Raw genomic sequence first — 24521 nt, forward strand, 5'->3', positions numbered from 1 at the left:
TTGGTTATCTGCCATTCAGCTTGAAGACCTGCCACATGACATGAGGATTTCTTCTTCTTTAGCATTTTGCTTTTTTTGGCTCTTTGGAGATTGGGATGAGTCTCAGAGAGCAATGAAGAGCATGGAACTTTGTGAAGGGTCTGAAAAATCAAGACTGTCACAAAGGGAAAATTGAGGGAATCAGTCACAAGTGGAAAAGTGCACCAGAGCATTTAATCTCATGGGACATTGTTCATTGCACCACTTGCTTGCAGTATGTTAAATGTCTGGAGAGCTGCCAGAAGGGAGATTCCCATTTGTCTGACATGGGGTCAAAAGAAATTATATTATACACATTTGAAAATGGAGAAACATAGCTAGAGACTTATTAATTAAACACCTGTCTCTTTCCTCCCTGTTTCTGAACTGTGCTTGGCTGAAGTGCAAACCAAAACTTACAACTGCCTGACACATAGAGGGAGTTTACTCTATTTTTATTATTCTTGGGTTTTTTAGCTGGAAATATTGTCTCTCACATGAAAAGAGTATAGTAGGTTTAGTGCCTTTGCATGTATAACAGAAGACTCTACACAGATCTCAGCCCTACTCTTATATTTTAAAGAATACTGGATTAATGTCAGTACTTTAGAGACTGGGATTTAAGTGCTATCTTTTTGATTGCAAAACATCTCTCCCTCTCTGTGGCCAGTCAGTCATGGGACAAATACCTCCTGTGCATTTAGAAAGGAATATGTCTGAATCTCTACTATTTCCATCTATTCAATCTGCTAATGGAATATTTTCTTATAAGTTCATACATGTAGTCCTTAAATGGAGCAATAAAATTACAGGTTTATTCTTATAACCTATTAAGGCATTGTACTTTTATGTGTATGCAGAGGTGGTTAAGTACTGAGATACCATTTCTTAGTAAATCAAAAGTACTTATGCCTCTTGTTCTTGTTCTACTGAGCTCATGTGGTATCTGTTTGAATAACACATTCAGTGTGAGCAAAAAATTATTTGAGATGCCAAGGATGGTAGTAAAGTTCTTCCAAAATAAGTAATGTGTATATCTGAGTACCTGTGAAGTGTTTCACTTGTGTAGTAGCCACTGTCAAGGTGCAGGTTTCTCTTGCCCTCTGTACATACTGTGAAAAAGGATAAAATAAGATTCATTAAATAATGGATATACAAATGCCCTCTTACCCAGAAATTCAGCCTTTCATTTGATACTTTTCTCCATTCCACATAGAATTGACTTTATTATATTTGTTCCATAGAATTGCAATAGAAACTGTATTGTTTTAATTTAATCCTTGTACAGACATTATCATTAGAAGTATTTGAATGTGAGAATAAAAATAGGAAAATATAAAACTACAATTTGCATTTGGAAATAGCATACTGAATTAGTTATTGTAGAATCAGGCAAATCTTTATTGTTTAAGCCGACCCCCCCACACCCCCACCAAAAAAAAAAAAAAAAAAAAAAAAAAAAAAAAAAAAAAAAAAAGAGCATCACAGTGCAAAAGAAAAATTACAGTGTAAAATTGCTTTGTAATCCTGGAAAGTAAGTAAAATTTGCCTCTACTATTTGTTGAGATTCCATTTTGAAAGATGGGATGTTTTATGTTGCAATTTTTCCCTTGTAATTCCTACTTAGAATAAGACATAAACCATGTCAGTCTTTAAAAGCAAAACAACAACAAAAAAACCCCCACCTCTTTAAAGTCTATGATTACCCTCCTTTTAAAATTACTTTTTGTCAGTGATGTTGTCCATTTGCATATAGAAGACACAAAATTATGAGGTGAATATGAACTAATTGATTGTTCCCAAAATGCAAATGTCCTTGATTTGGAAGTTGTATGTGGCAGTTGCTCTGCTTTTAAAGCTGCCTTGGCATATCAGCAAGAAGGTACAATCAGTCAAATAAGCTGAGTGCAACAGCTCCTCATTAAATAGGACATTTTTCTCTTTGACATCCGAAGTTTGCTGTGCTGTGGAGTGGAAGTTTATGATAACAGTGCATAACATGATGTTTAACCCAAAACTTTTAATACTTTTAAGTTGTGACAGTGATGAAAGATAGTCAGGCGTTCATGTGCCTCCTCCCTCACCCCCTCCTCCTTGGCGTTGTCTCTGACAGGCAATATGATTTGCCCTAAGACAAGTACTCCAGGTGCGAGCTGTCCCAAGATGAGATGACCAGGTGGGAATTGCAAGAGAAGCTCTCTGGGGTTAACTGCATAATTAATACATTCCAGAGATGGAGGAGCTGTGATGATTACAATTGACTTCGGCACACATTGGCCTACGAAAAGGCATAAAATGCTGCTGGGAGACTGGCCTAACAGGGGTAACTGGTCTCCCAAGATTGCAGGCAGCCTGCAGATGGATCCCTCCACTGTGGCAGGGGCACCAGCAAGGTAAGTCCTGCCGAAGAAGGGTAACATTTACTTTTAGGCAGATGAGTAATATGGCTAAGATGCAGTCACATATGGAGATAAACTCCTAAAGTAGCTCCACAGGTGCTCCATTGCTTTGAAAGTATTCATTCTGTAAGGCCAAAGACTTGTGTGTTTCTAACTAAACTTGCTTGTAAACCTTTTAGACTTTAGACTTGTCCTGGTTTAAGACAACCTGCTTATGTTATATACTGGATTGGCAGTATTTAAATACTGTATTAGCAATAAATATAACTACAATAATTTGAATAATCAGTGTCATATTTCTCATGCCTGACCAACAGTCTTCTCTCTACTACTCTGCTATAGGATTCACAGAAGTTTCCTTACTGTCTCCAAAGATGGTCCTGATGTGGGGTTTTGTTTGTTTGAAACTAGCACATAATCAGAGGATAGCGATCTATGTAAGGTTTCCTATGCACACCTTTTTTTTCAGCAGCCTGAAAGCTGACTCAACTTGCTCAGAGGCTATTGGAAGGCGAGCGTTGCACAGTCTTATTGCCTTTCACAGAAGTGTACCATGTAAACACGGGATTTAACTTTGTACTTTTCCACAGTCTATTTCAGAACTCCTAGACAGACATTTTCCATAGGGTAAAAACTGATGGACAGTATCATAGAATTGGTAAGAAATTAATTTACCTTCTAGGGCAATCTAAGTAATTTGGTCAGGGAGAAACTTAAAAACAGAAGTGAGATTCTGTGTGATAGTCCAGCAGCTTTTAAAGTGATATGTAATTTGGGAATGTGTGAGACGGGATAATTTCTTGTATAAAAACAAAGACATGTCTTTGAAGACTGACAAACTTCCACGTATCTTGTCTCTGCATACAGGTTGTCAGCAGCAGCTCAAGAAAAACAGATGGGAGTTTGTGTTGTACTGAGATTCATATTGTTTTGGTTTTTTTACAGTGACAACTATGTGTCATTTCAAGTACCTGAGACACTCTAGTGATATAAAATAAGCTGCTAAAATTTAAAATTGCTTTTAATGAATTTGGTAACAGTTTAAATTCAATAAATTGTTCAGCTCACCTTTGGAAAATACAAGGATTCTTTTCAAACTGGAAACTACATCTGAAAAAATCTGTATTTTAGAAATTATATTCCTACACAAAATTAGGTGTTGTTTTGAAGCTCTCTATGCACAAGTGGATATAAACGTATCAGCCAAAACAAAGGTATTTAAATATGGGTTAAGCTATTTATGTTGCTAGGTGACCGAACATAATAAAAAGTGTGAAACAGAGGCTACATGATCTAATGAACCAGTGGAGGCCAGTCAGGACAGATGGGGTCTAGCTTTGGCTCTTTGGCTGACTTATCCTTGAGGAACTGAACTAGGTCTTCTATTTTTTCTTTTTTTTTTTAATTATTTTTTTCCCCCATTCTGTCTGTCCAGCCTATTTATTCTGTTTCACTAGGTATTACACACCTGAAAAGCATTGGGCCTGATGGGTCTCCAGTCTTGACTGGGTCCTGTAGGTGCTGCTGTAATGCCAATAATTGTTGCTGATGTAAGAGAGAATGGACAATTTTTCACAGAACTGAGTACTTTGTAGCTATAGTTCTGTGGATGCAGTAGGCAGTCTTTAAAGCATGTATCATTCTTTCTTCCCTAACAGTGCCTTGCAAATCATAATGTATTTCACACTACAGTTCCAGTCCCCTGATTGCTCTACCTTCTGAAGCACTGCATTTAGCATATTAATTTTAAAAAGCAAAGCAAAACTATGCAATAGAAGACTAACATATCAGTCAACTTCTTTACCTTTCCTCATATGAGAATCAAGTTCTGGATTAACCTCAGTGTTTAAAGTCAGATGGCGTTTCCATATGTTTTCATGGATCTCAATGGGCTTTAATGTGATTCTGCACAGTAAAAAGAGGTTAGTCCAAAAAAAAAAAAATTAAATTATATATTGAAATAAGTTTCTTTTCATGACACTCAAACTATATAGAATGTCTTTCATCATAGAGGCACTTGTCCTTGCTACTTTTTAGTATAGTCCCTTTTCTTTTATGAAGGTATATATTTAATTGTAGCAGTCATGCTTCATTAAAATTCAAATGACAGTAGGTGGGCATCAGTAGTAGATAGTCAAAAGTTAAAAACTTCTGCAAATGTAGTCACCTGTTCAGCCTTAATTTTTCCATCTTCTACATGTGATTTTATCCTGGTTTGTGATGAAAACCTTACATTTTTTTAAGTTACCACTTCTAAAAGCTGTACATAAGCAGAGGGTAAATCATGAGTCTGGTATCTGAACAAATTCAGAGCACTAATTTTTACAATATGTTTGAAGAGTTTTCAACAAAAGGCCTTGAAGAAGAGAAAGAATGGCCCAGCAGTGCTGATGCTGGTCTATAGGAGAAAGGAATAATTTTGTCATGTGCAGCTCGTGTTGTAGAAATGCAAATTTTAGTGACCAAAAATATTAATTTTATCTATATCAAGATCAAACTGAGTTTAATTTTAAAAAGCATGAAACAAATCACACTTATAAACTTTTTAGCTTTGTAACTATTCTCATTATTAAACCTGACTCAATTTGATATATGGAGGAGGAGTTAAACTTCTAAAAATCTAAACAAATCTGGAAATATTTCTTGGCTTTGAAGAGTTTGTTTGTTTGTTTTTGTTTTGTTTTTTCTGTGGGATGCCAATTCAGACAATGAAATCTCAGGATTTTGGACAGGTTTAGTTATAACTTGTGCTTGATTGGATATAAAGGACCTGCTATATTGCTCTTTCTGTAGAGGGTATCACTCCTGCCCCCAAACAGAAAAATACTTCCTTGTATTTGTATAAATACAGTGACAGAGCACAGAAGGAACTGAAGTGGTTTTCTTGAGGAAAAATTAGCAGGAAACAAAGAGACTCAAGGATGAAGTAACTTAATTCTCCTGATGTTTGAGTAATTACAGAAAACTCTCTCGGACAGAAAGTTCACAACTTTAATATTGCACCATTACCTCACCATTTTGTCTTGAGATTTCCCACATTTAAGAACCAAACAAGCTGGTTTAATTAACAAGAAGAAAAAACAGGAGGGCCAACAGATGTACCTACTTTAGTTACAGAAGCTTAAGGAATCCTGAATGTGCTGTCATCTTTGGGTGATTCCCTTCTACTACCCTCACTGCTCTGCTTGAAAAATCTTCTTGGCTAAGAATAGAGCTCACAAGAAAATGAAGGTACTTTGAACTCAAAAGGGAAAGAGGCAGCAAAAGAAATCAGAGCTGTAAATAAAACATACCCAGCTGTGAAAATGCATGTGCCATATATGGCGCTGAATAGAATACCCTGCTGCAAATCTTTGCTGTGTGTAAAGATCTTTTCTTTTGTTCCTCCAATCCTTTTACTATTTCTGCTAGAGGGGGAAGTCTCACTGGCACATGTTCAGCAGGAGCAGTCCTAGGTGTCCCTTTTTAAGTACAAATGAATTTTTTGGGCTTGGAGTCTTATGTTTAAACTTTTAACTTTGAAAAGCATAGAAACTTCTGTTGGTGTTTTTTTTGTTTGTTTGTTTGTTTTTGTTTTTTGACACTGAACTGAAGAATAAATGCTATTTTTTCTGGGACACCTTATTTAACAAGTGATTAGAGCTGACAGGATGTGATATTTGTTTTACATGCTGATGTTATTTGACTGTGTGCATTTTACGGATCTCCAGTATCTGAGCCGTGGTCAGTTCACAGTCTTGATTAATGTTCACGGTAACTTGTTTTGTAAAGGAGGAAGATAAAAACCTAATGCTATTCCCGTGTAATAAAGGGGCACTTACACCCAGGGATTAAAGTTTTAAGGAGGTATTAAGACTCCAAGACATAGGCAAAAAATGGAATCTTCAAAGACTTGTGTAGATGTCTACAATCCTTTTGCCTGATATTTTGAGGTAGAATGGTAAACTTAATAATATTGAACTTTTAATAAATAAAAAAGTGAAATTACAAAACTTCATGTTATATTAGGTAGCAGACATTGGCTTAAAATCCTGATAGGATGCTAACCTTGCCAAAAGATTGCTTTTAATGAAAGAGCAAGTGAGAAAATATTAGAGGAAGATTTTTGAAGATGTTCAGGAGAATTTCTAAGAAAAGGTAATCACTACTGGTGTATTTCCTGTTCTCTGCAGGGAGAAATAACCAAATGACTCTACCTTATGAAGAGACTGAAAAGAAAAAAGGTGAAAAAATATGAAATAAAGATATCTTTCCTTACCTACAAGGGGTAGCATTCTAGGAAAGAGAGCTGATGCTAATTTTATTGCTTTATTTTGTTTTCCTCGCCATATTTAGAGGATTCTGGCATTGCTTTACTTTACTTCAGCATTAGTCCCTTTGAAAAATATTGCTATGTGTATATCTAGAGCAGCAGTCTTAGTTTGTAAGCATAAAATAATGAAAGTTTTTTAGGTGTCATCATTTTGAATAGCAGGCCAAATACAGTTTTGAAATTGCTGAAAAGAATTTAGTAAATGTTCTCTTTGTGCTATAGAGACTTTTTTTTTTCAGCAGGAGGATATAATTTATAGCGTGAATATATAACCCTGGGTTAAGGCTGTTCCTTTGTGATGCACTGTTTAGAACATTTGACAAAAGCTTGGTGGTGAACATTTGACATCCTAGTTTTACATGAAAACATGAGTTATTGTATATAAAAACATGACTTAAGGAAGAAAAAACCTTTCTTGTCTATGACATGACATGAGTGACAAATATTCTGAGGACAAAACCATTTACACAAAATTAAAAGGTTTTTAACACCAGTTTGGTGGGACAGCAATACCTATTATTGACTGTTGCTATGAATGATGAATTCTCTGTAGAATTTTCATAAGGAACCTGAATGCTTTCTCTCACATTTTCAGAAAAAAAAATACATAGTAATTGTGATCAATGCATTCTTTCTAGAATGGGTTATCATAGAACCATCACAGAATGATTTGGGTTAAAAGGCACCATAAAATTATCTAATTACAACCCCTACTGCCTGGCCTTATGAGAATTTTAAGTACTGCACAAGTAGGAACATTTCTTGTCATTGAGTTCATGATTGGCTAGGGAAAGAAAACAATGGGAACATATTTTGCTTGGAAGTATTGCTTGAAGCAGTGTGGGCTGGCTGCTGGTATTTGGTCTAGCCTTATGTTAAATGATGCTGGTCAGCAGGAAACTATCCACTGAAAGATAAGGCCTTTGGCAACATGGCTATCAGATTAATTTCTAAGTAACATATGCATCAATTTTCAGTAAGAATGAAATCACACAACATTTAGTCAAAGAACATAGCAATCTGGAATATTTTCTGTGTTTAAAATGGGTTCTTGTAGCATGGATTTAGTATTTGGTAAGTTATGAAGATATTTGGAAGGAAGAACTTTAATGAGTTTTACTTCTTTAAAAGGTATTCTTGGTGCCAGTTTTTTAGTTGCCAGTTTCTTGGTTGTATCAGTCAACACCAAGATTAGGGTAAATGCTGTCAGTATTGGATTTTCTCTAATGGATAAGATTCACACTTTATTCCTGGAATGACTGCTCCTTTCCAGAATCATAAAGTTAAGGTAGCAAACTCTTTCCAGCTCCTTTTCCTTCAACTTTTAAAGCACAACCCCCTTGATTTTCCTCCCATTTTTCTCTTCTTTCTCCTTTTTACTCATTAACAGTGGTTTCCTCTTGGTAACAATACAAAATTGATGAAGTATGGACCACCTTTACTGTCTAGAACGGCAATTACGGAGCAGAAAAGTCCAAATGTCTATTACGTATGACTTCCCTGCTAATGACTACAATTTCCTAGTGTAATTCTTCTTCCAAAGGCTTAGGAAAAAAGCTAAATTAAATGCTGGCTGTCAAACACTATTTTATGATCCTCTGCTTCAGGTCATATTACTTCCATGAATCTTTCGAGGCAAGCGTGTGTCGCCCAAAAGGAGAACTACTGATCAGCTCACTGCAGTGTTATTGGCTCCACTTAAGAGTCTCAGTTCTGCTGCTGCTCTCTTGATTCCCCACCAGCAGTATAAGGTGGATTAGACTGTAGATCCAGGTGCTCAGTCATTTTTCTAGACTGGGTCAGCAAGGGTTGCTGCATGCCGTGTTTCTCATGAAGAACAGTTTTACAGTACTGGGTAAACAGTGAGATTTACCACATTATCTACACACCTTTGTGCAGCTCTCTGTATTTTTCCATCAAGCTTCCTTAGCAGTGCTAAAATCCAGATTTCATGCATGTAAATCTTTCCATTTTGTTAGAGAGATGCCAATTTGACTCTAGAATTTTTGGCTGCATTTTTAAAATAAAGGTTCTGCAGAAATCCTGCTAAAGAAGGAGATGGTACAGAATGCAATGCTTTGCTGATCACTGTGCTTTATGTGCAGAATAAAGAAATCATCCCTTTTCATGTAATAAAAGTGCCCTGATTCAATGAGTTCTGAATAGGTGATCCATAATAAATCTTACTTAGCAGAAGAGTAGATTTTTATGGAAGATAAACACTGAAACAGAGGGCAGAAGTATAACACAATTTATGTAAAGTTGCATCTCTTTCAGGATTTGACTATACTCCTCTCGATTTGTTTAGCTCCCCCAAAATATGATGCTTATTAATCATAAATATGGGTTTCAAGCCAATATTCCCCAATAAAACCTGCTTTCTTCCATAACAGCAAACTTGAAGTCACTACAGAGTGATAATATTTCACTGTGTCCATACAACACATGACCAAACAGTGAGATGAATCATGCTCTTCTCACCTTAAGCTTGCACAGGACAGTGTTGTTTTTTCCAAGTCCCTGGCTTGAAGTACTCACCTACTTACATTTGTGCCTTGCCTGCAGATTGTGCAGGGCTGGAAGGTTCAGTGCCATCTTTAGGCTGTATGATCCAGAAGCACTGAACTCATTATCAAAATGCCAGAGGAAGAGCTTTAGGAAAATAAATGTGTCATTTTTCCTAGACTGTGTGTATTTACTAACCCCATATCAAACAAGGAGAAAGAAGGGAAAGTAAAGAAAGAATTAATGTATAGTTATCAATATATTTTCTTTTAAGATTTCATTTCATATGAAAACCTAGGACTGCTCAAATAAAATTTGTACCACTTTGTACAATTATGATAAATTTCAAATAAGAAATATTCCCATAAATGAAACCTATGAAAGAAGTCAAGAGATTTGGGGAGGAATTTTGGTGCAAACAAATTCTTCCCTTAAATAGTTTTTTTTTTAAGACATTCCCTTTCTCCATAAATGAAAATGGGTTTTAAAATCTATTGTTTTCTTTTGTTATGAAATATATGTCTGTTGTACATCTGGATGTGACAGATGGAATCTCTTTTACTTCTTAGTTTGTTGCTGATTTTGGATTTTTTTACTGCATTTTCCTAAATACGTTAAGACTTCCACCTTCTAAAAAACAGGTGGATCAGGCACACACTGTGAAAGGGTTTGTCTTTGCTACTATAAGAAAAGAGAATCCTAGAGCTCTTGCTGTCTTCAAGACTGCACGCTCAGTCTGACTGATAACACACAGAGCAGGCTCCTTCTAGAGTAGATTAGTTCATTCACACCGCACTGAATTTGTGCTGCTGTCCCCAAGCCTGAATTTTGAGAGTGTGTGAGTGGGGGGTGTAGGGGGCAAGGCAGGGAGGGATGTTTCCAGTTCAAAGTGTCCTGAATGATTTTAAGATTGTGCTGCAGCTCATGAAAGAGGTGGTTTTTACCATGAAATTGCAGGTATGTGTTACATGAGATCTAGAAAGCCTTTTGGGGTACTGTAGGATAGTTAATTGCCAAAACTGATGTACATGATTGCCCATGTCACTTTTTGGTAGTACTTTGAGGAATATATATTCCCCAAGTTGTGCATGGACAGTACCTGTTCTGGAGAAAGCTAGTTGGGATGGCTGAAAACACATCAGTTAAATAACAGTTAATCAGCAAGACAATAATTTAGTCAATCTCATTTTCTTTTCAGACATGCTCTGTGAGAGGACACTGTGTGCAGACAGCTCGTAGTAAGAACAGAGATTATGAGACATAAGAATTAAAAGCCACTGAATGCCAAGTCAAATTTCACAAGAAACGGAAAGATCATACTGTTCCTAAAGACTCAGAGAGGACTTTGTAGGGTTTGTTGCAACTATGAATTCACTAAACCATTGGTGATCAGATAAAAGTGTAAGGAAAGCAAGAAGTACTAGAATAATGCTTGAGGCAGGACTATGACACATTACTTTACTTTGACTCCCCAAGTCCCAATTTTCTCTCACTTAAACTTACGGTTTTTATCCTAAATAAGAAAGATTAATAATTTCTATTTACGGAATATTAAAGGCAGTACACAGTACCATATGGTCTGCTGGGGAGAAAGTTAACTCCATCCCAGACAGACCCAATATGAAAGCAATGTTGTGAAAACCTGGTTTTGACAAGCTCCTTCAGACAAACAAGTAAGGATTAGTAGTAGCACTGTTCAGTATGAGATTATGGTATGTCTGAAGTGCCAGTATATATTTTCAACATCAGAACTTGCTGCTAGGTCTGGGCCTCAACATGATTTGACTGAAAGAACTGGCAGACTCCTTTTTTGGCCTAACAGGAGCATGTTCAGATATTCTGTATGAAATAATAAGAGTAATAAAATGGTCAACAATTTTTTGCAGTTGCATATAACTGTGAGGAAAAATAAATAAAATAGGCCCTTAAAGACTGCACTCTTTCTTTCTTAGGAAAAAAAAAAAAAAAAGACAATTGGGAAACTGAAAGTTATGAATCTATCTTTCTTTTGGTCTCAATTTATAGTTTTGCCTGTAGCCTCACGCTGGAAACTTAAAAAAACATGAAAACTCTGGAAAATATAAGAATATATAATATCAGGTAATTCTCTCATAAATTATCAGGTTATTCTCTGTCAGCATATAATACTGTGTAAACAAAAAATCCAGTGGAAGGATCATTCCATTTTCATATTATGGACCCAGAGTAAAATTGCTCCAGAATTGAAATTATTGTATGTGAGAATTTTCAAAGCTGATTGTGACATCCAGACACACAGTGGCATTTAGAACTAAGGAAAATAACACAGTGGTTTATTTGACTTTGAAAACATGAACATTAAGACAAGGTTAAAAACAACAGTGCACGCTGTGACAGGTTTTGCTTGCTTTTGTATCCTCTGCTTTTTCTCCCTCTCCTCCTCTGCTTGAAATTAAGTAGCACATGTTCCTAATCCTCTACTGTTTATGGAATATTTTACACATTTATTTTCAAATTAAAAGGAAAGGAAAACTCTGAAAAGTGCTGAGGTTACTTAGCACCAAACTTGGGCAGTTCTTGAGACTGCCCTCTCCACTGCAATGACATTCATTTAGACTTCAGAGACCTAGTTTTCACTGCTTTAAAATTAGTAGACAGAAAAATTAGCTATTGTGTGTTCTATGTAATAGTGACTTGATAAATACATATTTTTATCCTTTGTTGTAGAAAGTATTAAAACTTGCTGATGCAATACATTAGAGACATTATAATATAGTCCTTGCTTTGGGGAAATTTGTCTGGGAATCATAATATTTCTAGGAAGCTAAATTTATAGTTATTTTATGGCAGGAAGAGAGAAAATGAGCTCTAAGGCTCCTTTGAAACCAGCATCTTGTCAGGAAATTTCTACCCATTTGGATATGCTTTGTGTGTTATGATTAGCTGCTGAATTTACTTGTGATGCCTTTTTGCAAAAAAATATCAAGTAGAAAATTTTGTGCTCTTGATGCAGAATAGTGAATTTGATTAGCTGTGTTATTTTATGTTATCTGTGATTTTATCCCTACCACAAATACCGTGAAGAAGCACTTTGAGAAGCAGAAAGCTCCATATCAGTAATCATAAGAGCAAAATGACTTGATTAGGTCTGTGGAAATGGTCACACTTAGGCTGTGTGTTTGCTGGGCTGCAAGGATTTCTCACGCAGTCAAACACATGTAATTGTATGAAAGGAGACAGTGAAGGGTGCTGCAGGTGGATGGACAGACAGACTGCATCTCCTGTAAGAGATCTCTGCATTGTGGATGATCTGAGTAGGAGAGAACATTTGTCTCTCAGGGCCCATCCTTTGTGAATGCTTCTGTCTCGCCTGAATGTGGACAAGGTCCATGTAAAATGCCATGGTGGCTATGCCAGGAACACTGCACTTAGTAACATTTTACTGCAGCTTTAAAGCTGAATTTTGGCAGTTCTGATTTGCTAGGATCAGGCTGTCCAAGGTATTGTTCTAATATCTAGCCAGGTTGTTGGGTCAGCTCCCATAATTCATCCATTCTTTCAAATTCTTTGTAACTTTGGTCATATTGTTTTTAAGGTTTTCCCTGATGTCAGAAGAAAGTTATCAAAATTCATGGCACTGAAGTTCTGAAGAAGAAGACAGTATCTTCAAAGAAGTACCAGTGAAACACATGTATATGCTTTTGGCAGCATTCCTAGCACTAATTTTATTTAATATGTAGTGTAGTATAACATGAGGCTTCTTTCAGTTCCAGTTTAAAACTGAAGTGGACCAATATAGCAAATGTACATGGTGATGGAGGATACCTGGTTTATGATTCAAACTTTAGTATTCATTCTTTCAAAGAGCTGAACCTTCTAAAATTCACAATATTTTAAAAATGTGTGTTGAATGGGAGGAGAATGGAGAAGGGAGTGTGGTACTGTTCAGTTCTTTGTGAAACCTCTCATAGTGAACCTAATATATGAGAAGCATAAAATATTTTCTCTTCTTTCTCCATATTGCATATGATAAAAGCATATTATTGCTTAAAGCACATATTGACATATTGTTTAAAGCACATATTATAAACTATTATCATTGTTTTAAATTATGTATAATTTTTATGGAAGAGTATAGACAGTACTAATCAAAGCCTTTCAGAAGACTGATTAAAACCTCATCACCAGAATGATCTTCAGGTTCTATTTGAGACAGCTCTACCTATTGCTGTTCCATGCTGCACAGGTAATCCCAAACAAATCAGTGAATCTATTTGCTTAAGTAAGAAAATAGATCTGGTATTTCCATCTAAATGACATTTGGCTAGGCCTTTACTTTTTGACTGCCTCTCCTAGCAGATTGAGATGCTTTCAGGACTATATACTTGCATTATGCAAGGGGGTGATGCTAAATTGTCTAAACTGCCTTGCTCTTCTGTAACTTGCATAGCCATATTTTGTGGGCTAGAGTCAGCAGTCCTTTGAGAAACTACGTGATAAAACCACGTGCAGCTATGCTAGGCCCACTTCTTCCTTAACTTGTTCCTTTGCCCACTTTCTTGTTCTCTTCGTGTCTTTGGACTGTAGCATTTTCAGGGCAGTGACTGTGGTTATTTTAGATGTGTTGTTCATGGGGCACATTCTCAATCCATAAGGCTGGATACTCAGTTCTGGACAAAAGGAACCAATGTTTTTCCCCTACCCCTCAGGCATGTTGGACATAACAACAACCTAGAATACTAATAGCTGGGCTTTGGAAAGAGCTGAGCTAGTTCCTCGAGGTACATTTGAAGCGCCTTTACACCTCAGTGCAGAAAAGACTGTTCTGGAATATTTTCTGCAATGAAAAAGTAATAATTACAGTCAAAATCAATAAAATTGAAAATGTATCTTTTTGGAAAAGTAATGTAAATGTATTATGACTTATATGCTTATGTGTTTGTGTAACAGTTTCATGTTACACATAATAAATTTATCTCTATTATCTGCATAAACTAGGAAGAGATGTTTCATTAGAAATTGCACATATTTTTTAATAAATTACCTATAAATGAAAATACCCATGGTAAGAAAAAGTTTATGTTGGTTTCAAACCATTAGAACATGTATCTATTGAATGGAGGAGCCAGTTGAAAAGCTTCAGGTAAAAACACTTTTGGCGAATGAATGGAGGATTGGGAAATAGTGTGTTAAAAGTAGGTGAAAAATATTAGTAATTTGAAACTGAAAATATTTTTCTGCTTAGTGCTCTGTTTTCTGCCTTCTGGTTCATTTTCAGATTTTCACAACTTTTTCAGTTTCCTTTCAGCTCTCAGTGTTATCTGTTGGATAGAAATGGAAATGGAAAAGAAGGATGCTTTTTGCCCCTGGTTAGCTATAAGAACTCATAATGCTATATCATTCCAATAGCTGTGTGTATGTAGGCAATGAGTGTACAGTGAACCCATTTTGTTATTAATCATTTGCTGGAGCAAATACACTGCTACAGCAAGGGCTATTCAGAGGCATAAGCTGCATATTATTTATTATAATAAACCAATCTGTAGCAGATACCCTAGGGGATCCTAAGTCATTGGAGGAGATCCAAAAGATTCCAAGTATGACATCTTACAAATCTACTGACAACTGAAAAATAAGGTGGAGAAAAGCTATTTGTGCCAAATATGTGAGACATATAAAGAGGCAGATTTATGTTGGAAACCCATCATGGTATGTATGTTCATGAATGAAATCCATTTCTCCTTTAAGAATTTTTTAAGTCTGTGATGGGCTATGGCAAGTGAAGGCTTATTTGAGTTTCAGCTTGTAGTAAAAGAAAACCATTTAGTTATTTGATTAACTATATAGTTAGTACAACAGAAAAGTTGCATAGCACATCTATTGAAATAAACAAATATGAGTAAAATGGCACATAAAACCCAGCGACATAAGATCAAAAGAAATATGTAATGTGCTTACATAGCTTAGGCCACCGTCTTTTTGTTAACTTAGGTGGAAAGGTCTAAAACACACATGCTGGTTAATCTTTTTTTGGTTGTTATTTATACTTAATACTTGCACACTCACAAACATACATGGAAATTATTTTAAACTATGACTTTTAAAGGTAAAGAGTAATTTTTAAGTCAGGAGATGGTAGAGTTAAATAAGGTTTCCTATGTATTGTCTTTCCACCTTGTTCAGGTTATTTATGAAACCGATTTTTATTATATGATGCCACAGTCTCTTTTCTCCTATCTCTTTAGCCAGGTCCTTATCCTTCTCACTAGCTTTTGTTTTCTTTCCACATAGACTCTCTAGGCTGCAACACTCCTTTTAAAGTTCCGTTCCTGAATTCTCATCCCATCCACCTAATCAAATTTGTTTCTTTTGTCCTCATGTTTCCAATTTGCTCTTCTTTCCTTATCCCTTCCATCACTCTTCCTGCACATTTTTCTCTGTCTGCTACCTTCACATTGTCATAGCTTATCAAGCTTTATCTTTTCCTGTCTTGTAGTAACCCTGAGACAGAATCTATGATGTTTTGGTCTGATTACCAACCTCAGTTCCTTGTTATACTTTCCCTAGTTTGTCTTCTACTAGCTAAATCCCAGGATCTCATCTCTACCTTTTGGTCTTTGCCTTCATTCCACATGAATCTTAGTCTCTGTACAATCTTTGTTCCAGTCTACTTCCCTGCGCCGAGCTGCCCATTACAGTCTCTGAGTTTGAACAAAATGCCAAATGCTTGTACTCAACTCTGCTTCCAAAATCAGCGCTAGATAAAATACCTGATATAGAGCACAGCCAGTCTCTTTTTGTACAATGTGTTGGGAATATGTAATTTCTCTGCAAAGGAGGCTCTTGCATATTATCCTGATCAGACCTGGTACAGTCAAGCATCTTCAATAATGATGGAATTATTTTAGACTTCATCCACTAAAATGGAATAAACATATTTTTTTACATGGATAAGCTCTATTTTATTTCCTCAAAGATCTAAAATTATCCAAATCTGGGGACACGGTCACAGGACCAGCAAAGACACTTCCACAGCATCGTTGATGTATAAGCCATCTATTCTTTCAAATTTTTTCAATGCTGTTAGGACAAGTGCTCTAAGAATTTTCAGAAATGTAAGAAATATTAGGCAAATGGGACAGCTAGCACATCAGCAACTCTGCCTTTTTTAGCATCTTTTTAACATGACTTGATTAGGTGAACCTTACTAGGTCTGTAGTCTAAGCAGATCCAGATCCAGAGACTCTGCCTGAACAAGTTTTGCCAGATATTTTATGATCCTGAACTAGGCTCACTAATTGTTTTTGTTGCTGTTGCTGTGGTTGGCTGGTCAGAGTTTTTTGTTATTTTGGTTATATTGGGTTTTCTATTCCATATCAAAAACAGTAGACCTAAATAACATTGGCTTTAGTGGAACTTGCTTGATATTTCTCTTTTAAAATCCTGTATTTACCTTATTGAAATTCTGCTTCATTTAAACCATTCAAATTGAAAATGCCCATGTGCCAAAATTTTTTTCTAGGTATTTTTAACCAAACCATTTTAGTTGTTTTTGAGACTGGGGAAAGGGTGAGGACTATGGTAGGTAGCATGTTAAACACATGTATTGTTCCTTTTGTTGGAGAGTGCAAACGCACTCTGCTTTGGAGGAATTTGATTGGTACGGGGAATGGGAAAGAATTGCTCTGGTTTCAGGGATGTGGGAGTGTTTTTTCAATGAAAATTTGCCTAGATGTAGTTACACATTCAATGAAGAGAGTAGAAGCTCAATTCATTGCAGCCCACCTTCTCCAGTCCACATGAGTTCTTCCGTGACAAACAGAATGTCCACCTCCAGTACTCTCCCCAGAGTGACCATCTTCAGTCCAAGACTGCAAGGGCTTGGCCTGAAATCGAGCTTTATTGTCAGGAATTGCCTTATCACTGGCCATTAAAAATTAGTACACAATTTTTTGATACAGGTATAGCAGTACCAGTTTAACACATTCCAGTTCCTTCAGGAATGATTGCTCTTCATTCACGCTCCTCTTTAGTGCCAATGAGGTTCTGTAATGTTGCTTAATCTCCTGTTTTTGAACACAGATGAGTTCAATTATGCCATTCACAGTTTGATGCTATAGCTGTCACAATATTTGTTCGCAAAAATCAGGTTTTATGCTCCCTCCAGCCAGCCAGAGGTGTAAGGACAGGAATTCTTTAATGATTCTTCCACAGCAGCTTTTATATCTATAAAAATTACGCACACAGATTAGGGAGTCTGTGGACTGTACTGTCGGTGTTTTTCCAGGTGGTTCCGAGGCAGCAAGGAGGAAATTGTTTGTGTCAAAGGTAGACAGGTGAAGAATGAGCCACTTAAAGAGGTACAGGTTCTGTGAAAAAAATTAACTGAGGAGAAAATATTTCCCCTGGACTTCTCAAATGTTTCAGAAAGAACCAACTATCATCCAGTCAGGTAATACCATCAGCACAGGGACCTCAGGCTGAAGCCATAATTTTAGTTTTTCTAATTTTCAGTGCTAGAACTTGAAATCTTTTGTGTATGTGTGTGTGCGTGTGTGTGTGTAATACATCCTATTTGTTCAATTCCTTCCAAAAATATTTTGAGTCATCAAAATTTTCTAACACATCAGAAAGAACAATCATAAATGAAACCAAATTCACATGACAGTAAGTATCACAGTGATGCTTTAAGAATCACTTGACATACACTAGACACAGAGTGTATTTCATGAAAATTGTAGTCAGTATCATATATCAAAAGAGGTAACTGCAGGTTGATGTCTGAGCAGATGCTTTTAAATTGAGAGATGCATTTACTGTAGTAAAAATGTGAGCAGCATATCTTTCTGATTTGCCATCCTCCTTCATGTCGTCCTGACTCATCTTCTCTGTCTACTCCTACCATGGTTTTCTAATCCATCAAAAAAATGTGCTTTTTGCAGCTACATTGTGTAATATGAACACTACCTGCAAATATTTTCAGTCAGCTGTAGGGCACCTCATCTCTGTAAGGGATTCTAAAATTCCATATTAAAACATATCCTTCAACAATAGCATCATTTTTGTTTGGGAGTCCTTTTTATGGCACATCCTCTTTTTTTATGTGGCTCATTATACCTAATTTGAACATCACTTTTAAGAACTGCCATATGCTGCCAATAAATAAGTCTTTAGAGGCTTTCACTTATCTTCTAAATATGATTCAATAGCTACTAATTAAATCAATATATTAAAAAACTCCACAGCCTATATAAATCAAGCATCTTGAACTGGCTATTTTAATATTTAGATCCTGCCTTATTAAGAACTCCTTGAAGATACATCCTTCAAGAGAGAATATGAGCTATTTTCCCATGCCTTAGCTTTTATTTTATATTGCACTACAAGTTTTTATTGTATAATGAATTGTATAGAATATTAGTAGTCTTATTTTTTGCATTTCTCCATGTTTTCAATCTCAGCTGGGGTCCCAGAAAAAGCTTCATTTATGTGCCCTCCCAGAAAAAAGCTCAATTGGAGATTATAAAAGGGCTCTCCTCTTCATTCTGTTCTCTCCTCTGCTTCACTGTAAGGTAATTTTGTGAGTGCTGCATTCTAATATTAAATTTGATAGCGACTTATCATCTAAGGGGATGATGGCAATGGTTGATTCAACTCTGTTCTCATCTCAGACATAATTTCTATCCTTATGTCTGGCACAGAATGTATTCAGTGTAGAAACTCAGAACTTGGCCTTGACTAAATCTCTCGTAGTTCAAAGAGCACTTTGATCTCCCATTGTAGAGGTTAAGCAAATGGCACCTGTGTCTGTCTTAACAAGAATTAGATTTTAAACAGGTAATCATCAGGACATAAATTCTGTATATCACACAGGCCTGCCTGGAATGCTTTACAGCTGATAGAGTACCCATCCTATCCCCTCCTCGGTTCCTGAGAACAGAAAAGTCAGCTCCTTTGACTGTTTGCAAAATACAAGCCTCCAGCCCTTTTACCTTCCAAAACATCCTAGATTCACACCTCTGTGTTCCTGCCTTCAATATTCCTTAGACACTTTGCCTGTCTCAATAGAAAAAAAAAGGTAATCTCATAAACATTAAATTCAAAGCTTCTGTTTTTCTCTTGTAGACATAACTGCTCGTTCCCTCTCTGATGACTCTCAAAGGCTGACTTACATGGTTGTGCATCAGTAGTGTGCTACAACATACCATCCTTCACCTTTGTGACAAGATAGGCTTGATAATACCAGAGCTAAGTCTTTCTGTGCACTCTGATATCCAATCTAAAAACTGCATTTAGATATATGGGTGCTTGCTCCACAGTCTCTTTCTTCCCACAGGCAGCCTTTAGCATTCTAGTCAGACCTTTTGGATATTGAAGCATCTCCTCTTTCCCTCAGAACCCATGCTGCTTTTGCCTCAGCAAGCTTGAGAGAGAAACCATGCCAGAAGGAATTCTCCTTCTCAGGGTCCCAAAGATCCCAGGGGCTGCAAATCTTTTTCTTTAGAGAGAGCAGGTGTCTGTCAATGGCAAAAGGAAAGAGTCTGCTCTTAGTCTGGGGGGAAATCATGGCTTTATTCAGGGGTTCTGCCCCCATAGAGTCCGGAGCTCAGTCCGGTCCCCATCCCCATCCCTGTCGCAGAGCAAGAGAGACATCCCTGCCCGATCCCAGGGCTTTTATCCAGGGGCAGGGCCTAGAGGCAGGGACAAGCCACTACCCAATCAGGGATAAGGTGGGAGTGGAACAGAGTTGGATTACATTCCAGTGTGGGCGGATGGGAGGGGCGGATGAGCAGGGACATCCAAGGCAGCAGGGTGGTACAGAAGAAACCATTACAAAACCCAATACAAAAATGAAGTACAATATAAACCCAATCAATGCACTACAGCAGGATATTGTGTGCAAAAGTAGGAAAATATATTTAACAAGAAAGGCAACTTTGAAGGCTCTGCATAGCTTTGTTTCAGTACTGATAATCGAGCTGAAGTAGTTATTTAGAACAGTGATTTCCAAAATGGGCTATGTGCATCTCAGGGCCTGTGCTAGACAATCTACTGGGAGTGGGGAAAAAAAAAAAAAAAATTAAAATATATTTTATTATGTTTCTAAAAAACCTATATGATATTTATTTTGTCTTTATCTCACTTTTTAAAATGTTTTTAAAAGATTTTAATGTACATAATATTTAAGCACAGTAATACCTGTGCATAGTTTATAAATAAACCTATATAAATATATATGTAAATGATGTGCACTCAAAAAGTTTTTACTGATAGGGTTGAATGATCAAAAGATTTTGGGGTTACTATCTTTTTAAAAAAATAAAAGTATCAGTAAACAGTTGAATGTTTAACAGGGATATATTAAAAAAATAAACATATTTTAGCATTTCGTTTCCACAACAAAAGAAAATATTGCTCTTATAATTTTCAGAAAACTCATGGTATTTATTATGTGTTGCCAAAATGGTGACTTTAACAGGAAAACAAGACTTTAAGCAGTAAAGTAAAAATAGACAAAAGAAGCAGAGAACAATTTATTCAAGAACATTTTCTTCAATGAGAAAAATATTCAATTTCAGCCATTTCTAGAAAAGAGAGGTGCAAGACACAAGCTGGCAAGAAATACCATGTAGTGGTAATCCCCTGAGAGAATGATTTGAATAGAAAGGGAAGTCCAAGGCAAGTGAATTTGCAGATGAATTTTGCAAATTCTTTGGAAGTTTGAAAAGATTCCTTGGGATGGAGTACACTGTTTCTGAAAAAGAACCTCGCCTGTCTTCTTCCTGATTATAGTATTCATATAGGCTCCAAAAATATAAAATCATTTTGAATAAAGTGATATTTAGTTTTTTACTTGCCTAGAAGAAGATAAAAACCCCATCTGATAATTTTTTTTTTAAAAAAAAGTATTTTTTTGCATAGATTTTAAGGAGACTCACGACAGAGTCTGGGCAGCAATAAAATAATCTGAAGTGCCTGGTAACAGTTCTTAAATAAGTGATGGTGTGTTTGTGGTTCAGAAATAAGTCTATTCACAGGGAGAGAAACTTCTTACATAACCTTATATAACCAGTAGATCTAAAACCAAATACAAAATCCAAATACTTGTCACACACGATGCATATGGGTTATGATGCAAGTGAGAGAGAATGGTATGAAAAAGTGATCTAATAACTCATGCTGTGAAATTTGCTGAAGTCCAAGCAGAGTAAATGAAGTGAAAGTTCATCATTACAGAGTCGAGCAGGTGAGTAGATTGATAAAAAACAACCCAGTTATAGACATAATCCTATGTGCTCTTGCAGAGTTCAGAGAACTTAAAACTCTATTACCCTCTTCAGCCGAGTGAATTACTCCCTTTGTAATGATTTACAGTAATCTGCAATTTGTTGCTTCAAAGCACAGGTGGATGGCTAATTTCAGCAATTGCTCACCACCACGGGTAAGCCAATCTGTGGTAAAACAAGGCTGGTACATAGTAAATGGAATGGTTTAAGATTTCCACAGCAATATGCCTCACAATCCCTTTGTGTCTCATGATATTGTTTGATCAAGTTGAATATAAAGGATTAATCAATATCCAGTGAGATTTAACAGCTCTCGGGTTAAACAACACAAAGTGGGGAAAATATATAGAAGCAATGGCAAAGTATGGAAACATCAAGGACCTCCAAAATTTAGGGAACCAGGTGATTACTGTTTTCAGGTAGCATGTATTCTGGTTTTTGAGACTATATTAATTGCACCTGAAGAAACTTTAGTGTGGGTTCAGGCAAACTAGTTTAAAAGTATTTTAATCTGATGTGGTTTAATTTCAGTCTTTTATCTGAGTTACTTCCTTACAGATGCTTACAGCTGTACATGGTGGAATCCACATCTGGAAAGTTGCACTGTGTTATGTAGATTGGTAGAGTATAGCAGAAGAACTTTTGAGTGTGGATACATCCCCAAGGAAATTTAAATGTTCAAGATGAGGCAGCCAGCCAAACCTAGTATAATAAAGAAGAACTTGGTATAGTACCAAAATGTTCTTGACAAAAATTTGCTACTTACACGGCATAAAAGCTGTTTAAACTTAATAGAACTGATGAAGTTACAGCGTGGTGCACTTCAATTAAGAGAAACTGCTTTTAGGGAGTCCTTGAAATCAATAGTTGCACAATGATGTGTGAGTTAGAGGGGGTATAGTCAGTCGCCTTCCGGGGAGGAGTACATAAGGAAGGAAAGGCACAATCCAGTCTTCAAATGAGAAAACATTTCCTGCTTTCTCAACAAAGGAAAAATGAACTGACCTCTTACCTTCCCAGCTACAAAAATGAGTAGCAATTAAAAATTAAATAAAGCATGAGCAGCAAAGTGAGTTCAGAGGACATATGAAATATGAAGAATAAAAAAACCCCAATAATTTAAACTAATATAATTTAAAGTAATTGTCATGACCAAAACTTTTATAGTTTACAAAGCTTTATATCTCATCATTATTTAATAGTTTTAAAATTATGCCTAGAAATGCCAAAGACACTAGTGTTCTTAGATTCATTCTTGCTGCAAAATTAAGTGTTTAATTCCTTTCCAAACACAGATAGGTTCAGCAACATACATAGATACAAAAGATAAAATTTGGAAGGGAATTTCTGTTCAGAAGGGGGAAGTACGGGAATCTTTGGAGCCTTTGGCTAGGGTCTCAGAATGACTGTGTCAAAACTAGGTATCTTTTGTCTCAGGGAACACTTGGATAATACAATCTTCCTAAATATAAAAGTGTGTGAGAGAAATAAAATTATAAAATCTGATGATAAAATTAAACTGCATCATAGTTGAAGTGGTTTTTAGCCACTGGTTACATTTTTATGGTCTGCCATTAGCTTTCACTCTTCCTCAGACATTCTTACAGATCCTGTGGCAGTATACCTCAGAATTTTTCAGGTCACTTTGTCAGTCACCCCACTGAGAAGCAGACCCACATTTTTTCTCAGCCTTTCTTCTGTTTCTAATGTACCTAGGGAAACCCTCTTCATATCCTTTTCTAGTTTGAGCAATGTGTGAGCTTTGGGCATTTCCATCACAATCTCTGCAAGCAGTTTATGTTTCTCCTGGGTAATTTGTCCCAATTTCTTACTCTGTGTACTTCTTTTTTATGTTTGAACTCCGTTGGTGTTCCCTGTTGAATCATGCTGGCTCTCTGTAACACTTCTGTTTTTACAGAACATTAGATCAAGCAATTCTTCTGCTCTGAGGAGATTGTCCTTGAAGATCAGCTGATTCTTCTGGTGTCCTTTGCCCTCTAGGGCAATATCCCATGAGATGTTACTAAATACGTCCCTAAATAGGTAGGAATATGCCCTTTTCAAGTCAAATATGGGATTCTGCTGCTTGCCTTACTTCTCTTGATTTTAAACTGCACAGTCTAGTGATTTTATCAGCCAAGGCTGTTCTTGAATTTTAGACTTTTATAATTTATTTACTGATTGTGAAAATAGTTCCAAGAAAGTATTTCACTGAATGGCTGATGTATCACCTGCAACAATAAATTATCTTAAACACACACTAAAAATATCCTAGAAATGCCCAGCTCTCCTGCCTTTACGACAGACATTCAGATGTAGATCCTTGCGAGAGCTACTTTGTGATTGCAAATATTCTTTCAGATGTCTACAGGCTTCATTTTCCTCTTATTTTTTCTTCTGCAGCATAAGCCTGTGATGCCCATGACAGTCTCTTCTCTAAACCTAAACACAAATTCTCAGCAGACTTGTCACCACTTCCTCAGTGGTGATAGCTCTGTGCACTCCAGCCGTTCCTTTGTGTACAGCAAAACCATTTCTCCTCACCTTTCCAGCCTGTCTCTCCTGAATAAGTATGCATTACGTCATTGGAGTGCTCTGGTGAAACCTACCAAACTACATCTCTGCAAACCCAATGAGCTCATATCTCTTCAGCTCCCATATGTTCCCCAAACAGTGGGCATTTCCATCCCCTGTGGTCTTGTTTTCTGAAGGGTAGAGAAGAGAAAGAATGAAAACATGGAAGTTCCCTTTCCCTCTGGTGCCCTAATGCTTTTTTCACTCTCCTGTGCCTTCTCTTTGGATTATGACAATGCTACCCCAATATATCTAAGCTAGAGCTCTTCTCTCCAGGTTAACAATCCCATTTGCACTCTTGCCCCACTTCATCAAAGTACTTGTTCTTCAATCACAGAGGCCAAAACCTTGACTGTGCTGCTACTAATACAGCCAGCTCTTCATCCCTTGGGTATGTTCACACCTACCAGAGACTTTTCTTTCACTGTGGTGTCTGGCATGAAGATA

The 24521-nt window shown here is 36.6% G+C and overlaps 1 long non-coding RNA gene across 1 annotated transcript; it reads left to right on the plus strand.

Moving 5' to 3' along the window:
- The first annotated feature begins 2321 nt into the window (after window positions 1-2321).
- LOC120760105 (uncharacterized) lies at window positions 2322-8866 on the plus strand. Its single transcript, XR_009208386.1, has 4 exons — window positions 2322-2411; window positions 3008-3075; window positions 6590-6640; window positions 8337-8866. It is a non-coding gene; the product is annotated as an uncharacterized LOC120760105 (long non-coding RNA).
- Window positions 8867-24521: the final 15655 nt, after the last annotated feature.

This window comes from Hirundo rustica, chromosome 1, assembly GCF_015227805.2.
Source record: "Hirundo rustica isolate bHirRus1 chromosome 1, bHirRus1.pri.v3, whole genome shotgun sequence".
Lineage (NCBI taxonomy): Eukaryota > Metazoa > Chordata > Aves > Passeriformes > Hirundinidae > Hirundo > Hirundo rustica.